Source organism: Puntigrus tetrazona, chromosome 2 (assembly GCF_018831695.1).
Source record: "Puntigrus tetrazona isolate hp1 chromosome 2, ASM1883169v1, whole genome shotgun sequence".
NCBI classification, from domain to species: Eukaryota; Metazoa; Chordata; class Actinopteri; order Cypriniformes; family Cyprinidae; genus Puntigrus; species Puntigrus tetrazona.
This window is the reverse complement of record NC_056700.1, coordinates 23,953,250-23,966,522: the sequence shown is the minus strand read 5'-3', so window position 1 is coordinate 23,966,522 and position 13,273 is coordinate 23,953,250. Positions and strand designations below refer to the sequence as shown.

At 36.1% G+C, this 13,273-nt stretch overlaps 2 long non-coding RNA genes across 3 annotated transcripts; both read left to right on the top strand.

The window, feature by feature from the left end:
- Positions 1 to 5,962: 5,962 nt before the first annotated feature.
- Positions 5,963 to 6,551, top strand: LOC122326351. The gene is made up of 3 exons (XR_006247469.1): positions 5,963 to 6,065; positions 6,149 to 6,247; positions 6,348 to 6,551. It is a non-coding gene; the product is annotated as an uncharacterized LOC122326351 (long non-coding RNA).
- A 112-nt stretch (positions 6,552 to 6,663) lies between these two features.
- LOC122326335 lies at positions 6,664 to 9,780 on the top strand. 2 transcript variants are annotated; one of them, XR_006247468.1, is made up of 4 exons: positions 6,664 to 8,074; positions 8,537 to 8,631; positions 8,744 to 8,862; positions 9,728 to 9,780. It is a non-coding gene; the product is annotated as an uncharacterized LOC122326335 (long non-coding RNA). The 2 variants fall into 2 exon arrangements; XR_006247467.1 differs by having other exon boundaries at positions 6,664 to 8,631.
- The last annotated feature ends 3,493 nt before the right edge of the window (positions 9,781 to 13,273 follow it).

The window sequence follows — 13,273 nt, the reverse complement described above, 5'->3', positions numbered from 1 at the left end:
TGGATGTAAACATCAGTGGTAAGCATTTCGGCTGGTGATGAGGGAGCATCAACAACGCCAATGTCGCGTTTAGTTATGGACTTCTTGCAAAAAGAGATGATGGGAAAAGTTTCAGGTAAACCAACAACAACGACATACACATGCAAACAAACAAGAATTTTTCATCTACGAAAGTTTAGGAAAATGTATACATATCTGGAACATATGCACACATTTGCATTATTGCAACTTTGTTTACAGTGTTTTACAGAAGAGAAATGAATGTGTGCATTTATTAAAAAAAAAGAAAAAAAAGATACAAAACTAAAATCTACATGCATTATAACCTTGATAAAGAGTAGAAGAATGCTTTTAGAGCTTTAGATAGTCATGTCATCTGTCCTAAAAATTTTTTTACACCTGAAACCCAGGACATTTGTTCTTGCAGTTCAATCTTCATTTCATTTGATTTTACAGTGTATGTATTGCCAGTCAAGCAGAAAACATGGACAAGAGTCTTTGCTCAGAGTTCACAATGTCAAGCTTAAAATCATTCCTTCTGGTAATTGAATTCATTTATTAATTCTCAATTTAATTTATTCACTTAAAAATAACATGTAATAGAGATATGTTAGTGTAATAGAAAATAATGACTAATTGCTCTTCCTGATTTCAGGCTTACTGTTGAGCATTCAGAAGGGCATCGGGCTAAAAACACACCTCTTTGTTATTATCAGGGATTTTCAAAAAATATCCTTTGGATTATGTCCCTTCTCTGCAATACCAGTGACTGATTTCCTCAAGACATCCCATAACCTCAGATGCTTCTCAAACACGTTGGTATTTTCTACTTAGTAATGCTGCTAATATCTCCTCCTTTTAACTACAACACTGTATTTATTCCCAGGAAAAACAGAGAGTTTGGTAGTGAATGTGATGCGCTGCTTTCTTTCCTAAACTGTGTTCCTGGTTTAACTGAGGTGGACATTCATTCTGAGCACTTTTCAGATATTTGGACTTCCAGGATTCTGTCCTACCTTCAAATCAATCCAAAGATTTCTCACATACAGTAAGAGAAAATAATGTTTACTGCATCAGCTCAATTAAGAAGAGAAGCTTACACCTTGAAGTTAACTTAACTTAATTCTGACAGACTTTTCTATTCGCTCAAACACATTTATAATCTTTTAGGTTTCATGCGAGTAATCTCCTTATTAGTGATGAGAAAGGGTCTGTTCAACATTTTCAGTTTTAGAAAGCCATTTGAACCGTGAAGTCATTCTTCTCCTCCTTAATTCTTAATTCTTTGGTGGTCACTTTTTCTAACTGTTGGTATCTTAAAATTTACTGGCAGGGCACAGATGCATATCAGTGAAAGGAGAAAATCCCTCATTGAGTCTTGCAATGGACAGATATGCTTATGATATTGCGTAAGAGTTGAAAAAATAACCAATTTAACCATTTCATGAAGGGACAAAGCTCATAACCACATTTACTGTATGAATACGAATGTTTCTTTCCAGATCGAGTAGCTGTGAAGAGTTGGAACATTTCCATAGACAGGACAAACCTGCTCTGGTGAAGCTCATCCTCAGCTTCCCTCCTCTTGAAGGGTCTAGTGCCAATTGGGAGATTTTTTTTTCAAAGGCTTTACCAACTCATTCAGTTGACAGAACAGTGAGTTTGTGCTTATGGGCATATTATGAAAGCTAAATTAATTAAACTGAATGCATTTATACTCAAAACTTTAAAATCTAGAATTCAGTCTAATGATATTTGAATGCTTTTTTATTAGATGTCCAGAGTTGGAAGAGCATCTGGATTCTCTGCTGCTATACCTTCACTCTGTTTCTGGTCTAAAGAAGTAAAAGTTTGGCTCAGCAGCCTTATTGAGAGCTAAGTGCTCGTCTGTTCACCCTCTTCCTGTCTTGTTCCAGTTTACTTCATTTGCAGTAAGAATAACCTAATGCGTACAAAGCGTACTCTGGCCATTAATATGGTAAACATTCAGTACTGTGATATATGACTTATAAGTATCTTGTCACCATGTCCTATGGTACTGCCACAATGCATTTGTAAGGAAATGGTTATTTTTCTTTCTGTACTAAAAAGTAAAAACAAAAATGTCTCTTTTTGATAGACTGAATACCAGGATGTATGTTATTGGTGATGGAGAGTCTGGGTATAATGAGAGCTGACGGAGTGAGGTAAGACGTGATCTATAAACCTCAGTGCACTGAACTATGTAGTAGTTTAGATTTATAATAGACATTTATGACTGGAATACATTACAAGTTTTGTACATAGTTTTGGGGGCTCTCAGTGCTACATTGAAAGAGAATGGTCATTTTAATTTGTCGCTCACCTCCCTTTCTGCATGGTTACTTTGTTTTTTGGAAAGTCTGGTATAGTATGTGTGTGTATACAAGTGTATGTGCCAGTGTTTTTAAGAGTTATGTACTCCAATATTAACAGTTGTCTGTACTGTCCATGAGTTTCTTGGACTTCTTTGTGAGATGAACATATCAATGTTGCCTTTGATACTAGAAAAAATAAATACTGTATTTCTGTTTCCGAGAAATTGCATTTTCTTTTCATGCATTTTTAGCAGCAGTAACTCTCCTGTTGTTTCGCAGGCTATCTGTTGGCTGTAATCATCTGAATTTTATAGATGAGTGTAGTGATATCAAGCCCTTTGAACCTCCAGTGCACAAAGTGCTTCCCTGTGTCACCATCACACTGACCGATGACTCTGAGAATGCAAATGCTGACTGGAGTGAAATTCTTTCAGGCCTGCAACAAACAGCTAAAAGCCTTGACAAGTTGGTAGGTAAATCTTTTCATGCCAGAGAGAGGAGAGTTTGTATATATACTAACACAGTATGAAGTGTATTCTACTTAGGAAGCTAATTTGTACCATTTAGCAAAAACGTTTTTATGACTTACCTTGTAAAATATGTAAGAGTTGCCGTAAGATTGGGCTGATGCATGAAATGGTGTGATAAGTTGTAATTCATAATTATTTTAAAAGGAATTCTGTATTTGTCTGTTTTTTTTTTTTTTTTTAAGTTCTCCAAAGTATGACAAGAGTGTGTGTGATCTGCTCTCTGTCCTGCACTCGGTCTCTGGTCTGAAGGTACTGGATCTTAATTTCAGATTCATGACTGTGGATGGAGTGTCCAGAGTCCTGGACCTCGTTCAGACAAACCCTAGTCTGACTGCATTAAAGTGAGAATTCACTTCACTGTTTATACATACAGTACTCATTTCTGTTTCTCAGAACAAACACAGTTGATATTGTGAATTTCCACATTGAAGCTTGAATTCAATGATGGCAAAAGCTCACCTTTATAATTTTTGTGACTTAGTTTTCTGGCAGTTGAGCTGCCTGAGACAAATAGGGCGGACTTCAAGAAGGACGTCAGGAATAAATTCTTCAGGTAAGGCATCAGTGATTGATGTATTCTAAATGTCCTGCATCCATAAAGGGATGTGCCACCAACTAAAGCTTTACTAAAGAATACATTTAAAATGAAAAGAGCGCTGAAGAACTAACTCTTCTCTTCTAACTCTTACTATTCCATAGCAAAATAATTAATTAATAACGGGTAATTAGCAAAAAAATGTCAAATGGCTATTTTTGAGAATATGAATGTATCAATGAAAGGTTACATTTCCAGCTATTTGATCTACAGTAGTCAACATTTGAAGTGGATCAAAAGGTTAATACGTTTTTAGGATAATGTTGATGAAAGGTTTTGATCCACTTCAAATGTGTACTACTATACTGTGAATATATCTTTTAAGCTCTTACGATAAAGTTTAAACACAAATTTGACACAGATTTCTTTTATTAACTGTTAAATCTCTCTGGTCGCTTTTTCAGCATCCATAGAACGAGTGAGAGTGAAGACAGTGATTCAGAAGAAGGACTGAATGGTATTCGTGGGATGGCAGTTTTTACTCAAGTCTCTTTATTGGATAACCTATTATAATAATAATCTGATATGAGGCCTTTCATAGTATAATATTGTCTGCGACTTGATTTTTATTGATTGTAGAAAGGAGGCATTACATAAAGAAGAAGTTATGTTATTAGAGGAGATGAGATGAAAAAGTAACAGGATTTGTGATATTTTCTGAAAAGAGAAATGTCATGATTTATGTAAATATTCCCAGGTCTCAGTCTGCAGGACAGATGTCGGAGGACAGTGATGAAGATGGCATGTTCTCACCTCTCAGTGACTTCAGCGATGAAATCAAGTGAGGATCAGAACGGAATATTTCCGGCACTGTTATAATCTTTACAAGATCATACTGTAATTAGTTAAGCCTGCCAAGAAAATTTACATGGACTTTGTGTTTCCATCTGAAGTGATTCTTATGAAGTGGACAATGTGGAGCGTATTCTCTGCTCAGATCTCAAGATGTGGAGGAGATTATCAGGGCAGTACAGGTACAGGCATTTCTTAAACGTCACTGCCAGAAAGCGGCATATTCACTAGTTGATGAGTTGTTTGGTATTTATATATTATTCTAATATTTGTTGTTTAACTGATTTTTAATTGTGAGATGAGCCTATTTAGACCAAATAAGATCAGTCAAGAGACAGTGAATTGTTCCTCAATATCTGCATAGCAAACAAACTGTATATTTCTCTGTTTTATGAATCTTTTTGTGTACAAATAGTGTATTATTTGTATTTGTATTTCAGCCTGTTTTTAAAGTGCGCGGCTCCTGTCCCAGTACAAAGTCTCTTTTCTCAAGCATAGAGCTCACCCTGTCGAAGACTCAGATAAAACTAGCAGTGACTGGAAAAACTTCCTACAAGCATATAACGATGCAAAGGATCTCTAAATTGTAAAAATAATTATTGCACACTTAAATATGCTGGTATTCATAATGAAACCGAATATTAAGTCAATAACAATTTGTGTTAGCTGAATTTAAACAATGTCTCTTGCAATAACAGTCCTACATTTGAGGAAAGTGTGGACGCTCTGCTGTTGTCCCTGGACTCTGTGTCTGCTCTAAACAAGGCACTATTGATGACACACAGCCTGACTGAGAACATGGCTGCAAAGATCCTCTCCATGTGTCACACATGTCCCAGTCTCCATAACATCGGGTATGATAAACTAAAGAGACCAACCAACACCAGTCTGAATATTCTCCTTGAGAGTTGTGGTAGTCTTTGTGTTCCACGTGGAAAAGTTTTAAAACATCAGTGTTTAAAATGACAATGATGACTGATTTCTTTTAAATCACACGAGGATGTATTATATCTCATTTCAAAATATCTGTTGTTTGCTGGTTTCAGGCCATTTGATGAGAAAGCAGTAGATTAAAATGATGTCTTATTTTAGTATCTATCTATTTAATTTTATGCTCTTATACTGGAGGATTAACTTAAAGGTGCCCTATATACGATTTTTTGACTTTACTAAAGCAGACAGCACACAACAATCAGATATTAATGCACAATAAAGTATCTTTTCTGTTGTCAGTTTTCAGGTGGAGTACAGTGAGAGATACAGTGAGCTCAATGTGTGTTCATCTATCAGCCTCACCAGAGTCACAGACTCTATGTAAGTTTATCCTTAACTGTCCAATAAATTACAAATTTAATTAAATACATTTCTAATGTAATCTTAGAAAATGAACTTGTGACTTATCTAGTTCTCTTTTATTTCAAGCTCGACAGTTGACATCCAGTTGGCCTGTGATGATAGCATGATTGAAATATCTCCATCATTCATTTCATTCACATCACCATGTTCAGACATCCCTAAACTGGATGGGCGGGAACTCTTTGAAACTCTTGACATCCTTAAAGGTTTACAAGAAGGGTAAGGATTTTGCCATTTCATTATGTATCTATATACCCGATTTCAATCAAGCTATCAAATTGATTTGTTCGCAATGTAGGTGTGAAGAGCATGAAGAGCTTGTGGGAGATTTGATGTCCACCTTGCTCTCCGTTCGGGTCTGCAGAAGGTCAGACTCAAGATCAGCAGTCTAACGGAGAACTGGGTGAAGAGGATTCGGTCCTTAACTGAAAGCTGTCCCAGTCTTCAGGAGATCAGGTTTTAAGATGTTTAAAAGAAATTGCTGTTTGTCTGTTTTGTTTTGTTTTTCAAGTAATGGTATTGACATGTTAATTTTTCAGATATGAATGCACAGAAAGTGGAGGCTTGTTATTAGAGGAGGTCGAGAGGATTCTTCAGAGCTCTCAGATGGATTCAGATTGTAGGATAATTATTACAGGGTCTGTCCTACAGTGTTGTTTAACCATTTATTACCTCCAGTTTTATTATCACCACTTGCTCGCATTAATAGTTTAATAATTATGGTTCAATCTTTTGAAGAATGAAGCACAGTAAAAAGCCATGGATGGGCGGACTGAAATTATGATGGACACATCCAGATCATCATCAGCCTGTGATGAGAAAGTGAAGGTCACTTTCTGCAGGAACTCTCTCACAAGACTATTTACAATAGATGACATTGAGACAGAAGATACCAATGAGGATGAGCCTGAAATGTATAAATCATAGAGAAAAAAATGAAAATATAGTCTCTAATCTAAATTTCCAAAGCACAACATCGCTAACAATGTTCAGATCAAACATAATGCACCCGGTAATAATGTACCTTTTTGATGCTGATAATATAGGATTTTTGAAAACATATGATGAGATATTTCTTTATAACTCTAAATTGTCTATATAACATACACACAAGTGTCATTTTTGCAATTTTGCAGTCACCCAAACACACAGAATGACAAAACAAAGACCTCTGGTATATAATCAATGGTGTTTTTTTTTCATAAAGGCTTCCAATATTTTACTTAGGCTTTTCAGTATTATACTTAGTTGTGAAACCAGCATTTAATTTTTAAACCATGCCAAGCCTTTTGGATGACTTTTTCTATTTTGGTACATGATTGGTGTTAATATATTTTTGGCCATGTGGAGTTCCTGGACATTTGGTAGAATTTTGTTACACAGAATAACCCAGATACATAACTATGCTAAACATTTTATTTCAGCAGAAAGTACATCGGTGAGCATGCACTGCTGTTTGATCGCTACATACAACCTCTGATTATTCAGAAACAGAGATTTACGAGGTTTCAGCTTTCAAGACTCCATCAGTCTGGACACTCCGTTCAACCCAGATAGCCGAGGAATCACCAGAGCGGGTGCTCTTCATTGTCATTGGGTTTGATCATTTTAAATACACAGGTCAATAGCCAGTATCAGTATTGGAGAGCCCCTCCTGAGGTCATTCTCTGTGCCCTGTAAGGGACACATCTTGAGAGAGTCATGCCTTCTCGTCACCATCAGAACGTTCTGAAGGAACATCAGAGTTTCATTAAGATTGTTGGCTTCTGAGAAGGCAGTGGAGGAGTACTTCAAAAAGTTCTTCCAGAATGACAGACTATTCAGGAAAGGGTACGAGTATGTGAGAGCAAATGAGGCTCTCCTCACGGCCTGCTCCATTCCTGTCATCTGCTGGACAGCAGACTGCCACGTCTATAAATGTTGACTTCCTGTGCACTGAACTAGAGCATCACAGCTTCAATTGTGGTCTGTTGAATGATGAAGTGAGATGCACACTTTAGAAGAGACATGGTTTGTTATTTCATTCAAACATAAAAGAAGAAATGGATCTTTGAAAAGATGTGCAATTCATTCTCGCAGAAGACACTCTCTGTATGAGCGCCATGAAGCAGATTTTGTTAAAGAAGTTGCAGAAGCCTGGCCCAGTTTATATATAACACATTTCTAAGAAAAACAGACTGCTGTGCCGTGTTGTACTGTGCTCAGTGCTGCCGGTGTATTAAACGATTGTTCATTGGTTTCTGTGAATTAATATCTGAAATGCTGGCTATCGTTCAGACTGTATGTTTTTTACATTGCGGGATGGACCTGCCTGTTATTTCCACTCTCAGAGTTTGCCAGCATCGACTAGAACTTTTTTGAACAGTTCTCCAATTGGGCAAAGATATACCACTGAATATTCTGAAAAAAGCCTGTGCTTCAGTCAATTCATTGACCTGGAACTGTCCCAGTCTAAGACAAATCAGGTAAAAGAAAGACCACGGCAGCCATTATTGCATGGATTTAGGCTGAGACTAGCAAAGCCTTACTTTCAGCTGTACAGCCCTCATTTACAACATTGTAGTGGCGGAAGTATTCAGACAAACTGAAACCAAGCTAAGTGTACCATACCATATACAGACTGTAAAATGAGTTTATACTTCAACTTAAAAGCTCAGTGGTTACTGGAGGAAGTAGAAAGTGTCTTGAAGAAGGCCTGCAAGGTTTTGTACTAATTAATCAACACATATTTCTTATCTTTCTAACCATAAATGATGCTTCCAATACAGAAATATAAACTACAGGCGCATTGCAAACAAAATTGCTTTGCAAATGCACCAGGCAGAAAATTAGTCTACAGGATCAAAACAAACCTAATTTATTTTCAGTACATCTGCAGGAGGCCTATATTCCTTTGGAACACCTTTAGCACTTTCTTACCTCTCCAGGTGCTGTTGTGCAAGCCATATGATTCAGTTAGTGGCGTTTCTTTGGGAAGGGAGACAAGGAGGAGAGAAGAAATTGTGACTGCGTGCTGTTGAAGGTAAATAATGTGACTTTATATTATTATTATTACAATTTTTATATATAGTATGCATTTAGGAAGCATCAAAAAGACAGACCCTTTATGCTATATTTCTTTTCTGAAACTCTAGAGGACCAGAAGGAGAGCTGCCTCCCTGTTACGTCTTATTTTAAGAAGTGTCTACAAAATAAAAGGTCTCTTTAAAGCAACTTTCATTTTCAAAGTCATTCTGGTGAGACTTACAAGAAGGTGAGTGTCTTCTATTTTCTTTCAAGATTTCTGTTGCGTAAGTTATATGAATAAGCATGATATTTCATGAAAAAGACACGTCATTTTTACAGTAAGCTCTACTCATTTAACTATAGGGGCATCCAAGTCATTAAAATACACACAGCTACAAACATTGCTAGTTCTGGTCTCGAATTCCTGGATATTAGAGACAATCAGCATAACTTATACCAGATGCTTCACCACTAACAGTCAATGCTCTTACGGTATAAGACAACTTAGTTGTGAATGTGTGGGGTTGTAGTGGTTCAAGTTTATTTAAGCAACAGAAAAGACTGAGTGAAAATGCATACAGCACTTTAAATGTATGGTGGTATACGTTTGATAAGATAATGCATAACAATAATGCAAAATTACATCTAGCTGTACAAATTAATGAAAAATAATAATAAATCTGCAAGAACAGTGAATTAAGTTTAAAACATAATGACAGACTGAAACAAAATACTTTTTTAAAGGCATGTTTATTAAAAAAATACTTAAATCTTCCAGTTGAACTACGGCACAAAACATTACTTAGATTAAGACCCCGTCTATGAAACCAGGCCAAAGAGAACTGTTCAGTAAATAAACGAAGACAGAAATGAAAAGCAAATTGAAACAGTAAAACATAAAGGGCCGTGACATAAAAAAACACTTTTTCACATTGATCTTTTCACATTTAATAGATTGATTTAGCATTAAAACATCCTACAAGTTCCATGGTTTCCTCTTTCAAAAGTCGTCTTCCTCTTTTTAATGAATTCTGCAGCAAATTGACATGATATTGTGTTTCCTGTTTCAATGTTTACTGCATGTCGTTCTTCTTCTTGTTATTTTCCTATAGCGTCTTACGAACTGGAAGTCTCGCCTGTAGGTTTTCTTCTGTGTTGAGAAAAAGGTGGGTAACAAAAGTACAGTGTGATGAGCCCTTGATGTCCGACACCTGTCTACACCATATGCGAGTGTCATATCAAAGCAAAAGCAAATTATACTATTATAATCACTAAAAAAAATACTTTTTGTAAACTAAATTGGGTGTTCTCGGAGGGATGGGGAGCGATTTCGCAAAAAAACCTGAAGACTGACAAATGCTTTCCAGGAAGTGGAAAGTATTTGTCATAGTGAGAGATCTCTAACAGAAATCTACAGAAACCAAACGTCATCTTGCATTCCTGTCTGAGCCACATGAACAGCAATAAAAAAAATACATTCATATCTGTTTTTAAAAAGACAGAATTTAACACGATAAATGAAGCACTATGGGAGCACACGGTGAACATGCTGCTTATTTAACCTGAGAATAACACTTCCTTCCTTAACAAATGAAGTTCTATAACTCTGAATCTTTGCAAGGGTTGAGCTTTATTACTCTGGTTGTGGATGTGCAGATTCATACCCGACTGCCTGTTTATTGACCACTGCATAAACAGTGTTGTCAGGTTCAGTTTTGTGGGGTTTTGGTTGCTGCTGAATGGTGCTGTAGATAGTGATTGATGCAACTGGCATGCTCTTCTCTGTGAGTGAACTCTGAAAAGAAGAAATCATCAGCTGCAGGTCATTTAAAAAGTACATGTTGCAAACTAATGCTTTATTTCTCAAACAGAAAGCCACAAATATAATGACTCATCGCATACAAAGCTTCACCTATATTCCAAATAAACACATTTAACTGAAATCAACCATCAGTTAATTTTGAAATGAATGATAATTACGTGAGATCAGAGTCATTATTTAGTCTTCACCTGATTAGGGTCGTTGTTGGGTTTGGTGTGGACGGTAACATCAGTTTTTCCTGGATCTACTGCAGTGTCATACACTGTCTGAATATTCTTAGATTTCTCCAACGTCTTCAGTGATGTTTGTGACTTTGTGTTCTCCTGTGGACACAATCCAATCAATACGTCAGACCGCTGCTTTGGTGGAAGTGAGTGCTCATATAAGATACTAATGGTGGCGTCCAAATTTTGGTGTTCATTACTATCAAGTAGAAGGCTGATTATTTTTAACTTGCTTTTGAATGACTTGATTTAAATACGAGGCGCTGAGCGCAGCATTCAAATCAATGCAATACCATCAACAGAAAGTCAATAATCTGCCATGAGAGCTAATGATGAAAACAGAAGTGAACGCCTGTGCCCACGTGACAGTAGAAAAGCAATAAGACATTACAAACGAATGAATTAATGCAGACTCTAAGTGATACTCATACCTCATTTACCCTTAAAGGGCCTACATACAGTAAGTATCAGTAAGAGTTTTATACCTTTTTTCTGAGATTATAGGATATATTTTTTAAAAACTGTATCTAGTGTTACAAAAAATGTTGCATGCTTGGTTTAAAAGGCAACAGAAAGTGATATAATTTCTTTAGAATAAGTAGTATGAAACTTACGTTAACTTCGTCATAGACTGTTTGTTCTTTCTGCTGGGCACCTATGGTGTTTACAACAGAACATCCATTTTCAAGACAACAATTTCCAGTGTTTAGTCAAAACAAATATGATAAAATGTATAATCGTCGCTTGTGGCAGTACTGAGAAACTGGAAATAAAATGATGGTAAATAATTGCGAGTCAGAGGTTTGTAAAAGCAGAAATATTATATTTGTGGGAAGTTAACGAGAAAAGCTGGCAAACACTGTGACGTGTTAAACTCTTTCTCAAATTATTCTAAACGGCAGTGTGCTATTTCATTTACATTTATTATGCGCGTAGCTTTTGTGACGTTTAAAAAATACATTTGGCATGCTGCGAAAGACCCTCTGGTGTCGAACTACTTTTGTCTGCCATGAAATCAGGACACGAATAAACGATCCAGTTAAATTTGAACATTTCGTGTTAGAACAACAACATGTAAGTCGATATAGCTGCAGAGTATCGGTATGAGATTTTCTCAAAGTTCCATTTTGTTAACTTCAGCTTACTTTGTTCCTTTATTAACCAGTACTTCTGCAATACTTAAAATACTTCCAGTACTTTGGAATATTTAAAAACAAAATGCATGTTTTATAAATGCAATATAACTGTTGATATAAAAAGTGAAACTGACGATACCTTCTTTTTCTTTATGACCAACGCCAACAAACCAACAAAAATTGGTAACAGGAGAATTAACCAAAGGAGCTGCAACGACGCTTCTTTAGCTAGTCGTCTTTCTGGGCATGAAAGAAGAACATCAAAACATGATCAGCTGTCCAGTTTAAACCAAGCGTTTCAGTCAAGTACCACGCATTTTCTTTATCTGTAAGAAGATGTACTTTGATTGGCAGTGCAGAGTTCATTGGCTTTCTTTATGTTAGTCTTCCAGCTCACTGGGTTGCTATAGTTACACACGATGGAGTCACCGCTGCAGTTCAGTCTTAGAGTGTAGTTATCTGAGGATGTCACTTCCTCTGGAGAACAGCTGCTACTATTAAAGATGGAGCTGATAATAATGTTGCCCCCTTTGCACATAAAGCTACAGGGGTCAGGGCTGAACCAGCTCGAGTTTACGGTCAGGACTGGAGCTTCCACTGAATCTGAAACACATTCAAATTAAAGCATTTAAGATCACAAACACAGATGCAGGCGTGCTACAATTTGCCAGTCCAAGACTTCGGTAAACCAGGACCAAGCAGAATTTATTCATTTATACGGTTTTGTTCAGGCTTGCTGAAAGGAACAAACCAAAAAATATGTGCAGCATATCTGTAAGCATTCAAAATTCTTAAGTTACTATATTTTGTTATGCTTTACATATTTACAAATGAATAAAATTCAGATAAAATACACATATTTTACATATAAACTGAATATAATTATTTTATATAATATCATGTACTAAACATTTATAAATCACACTCACCTATAACAGATACTCTGTATGTAACAATATCATTGTCTTTTTCTCCACTCGCTCTTGCTGTGTAGAGTCCACTGTCTGTCTCCTGCATGTTCTTCAGTGTCAGAGAGAAGGTTTTATCATTGAAATCCACTCTGTCCTTGTAGGAAGAGTGAAATTTTACTCTTTTAGTTTCTTTTGTATATTTAACTATTATATCTGATTTAGAATTTCTCCAGGATAAATCATCAAACTCTGGTAAGTGTCTGTATATCCAGCTGAACAGAAGCTCCCGTCTGAACAAACACTGAGATCTCAGCACTGAACACTGAGGAAAGAGAGAATAAATATTTTATTAAAATACAAATAGCTGCTGTTATCATGGACAGCGATCATGCAACTGAACATTTTAATAGTTGAATTAATGCATTTTGTAGCATCTGTGAAATATGGTAATATTTCTTAATACAATAGTTTATCGTAATAAATCGGTTAAGTCTCATAAAATCCTTAAAACATTTAAATGTGAAACAGTTTTGAAGTAAAATATAAATATGCCATAAAAAAAGAC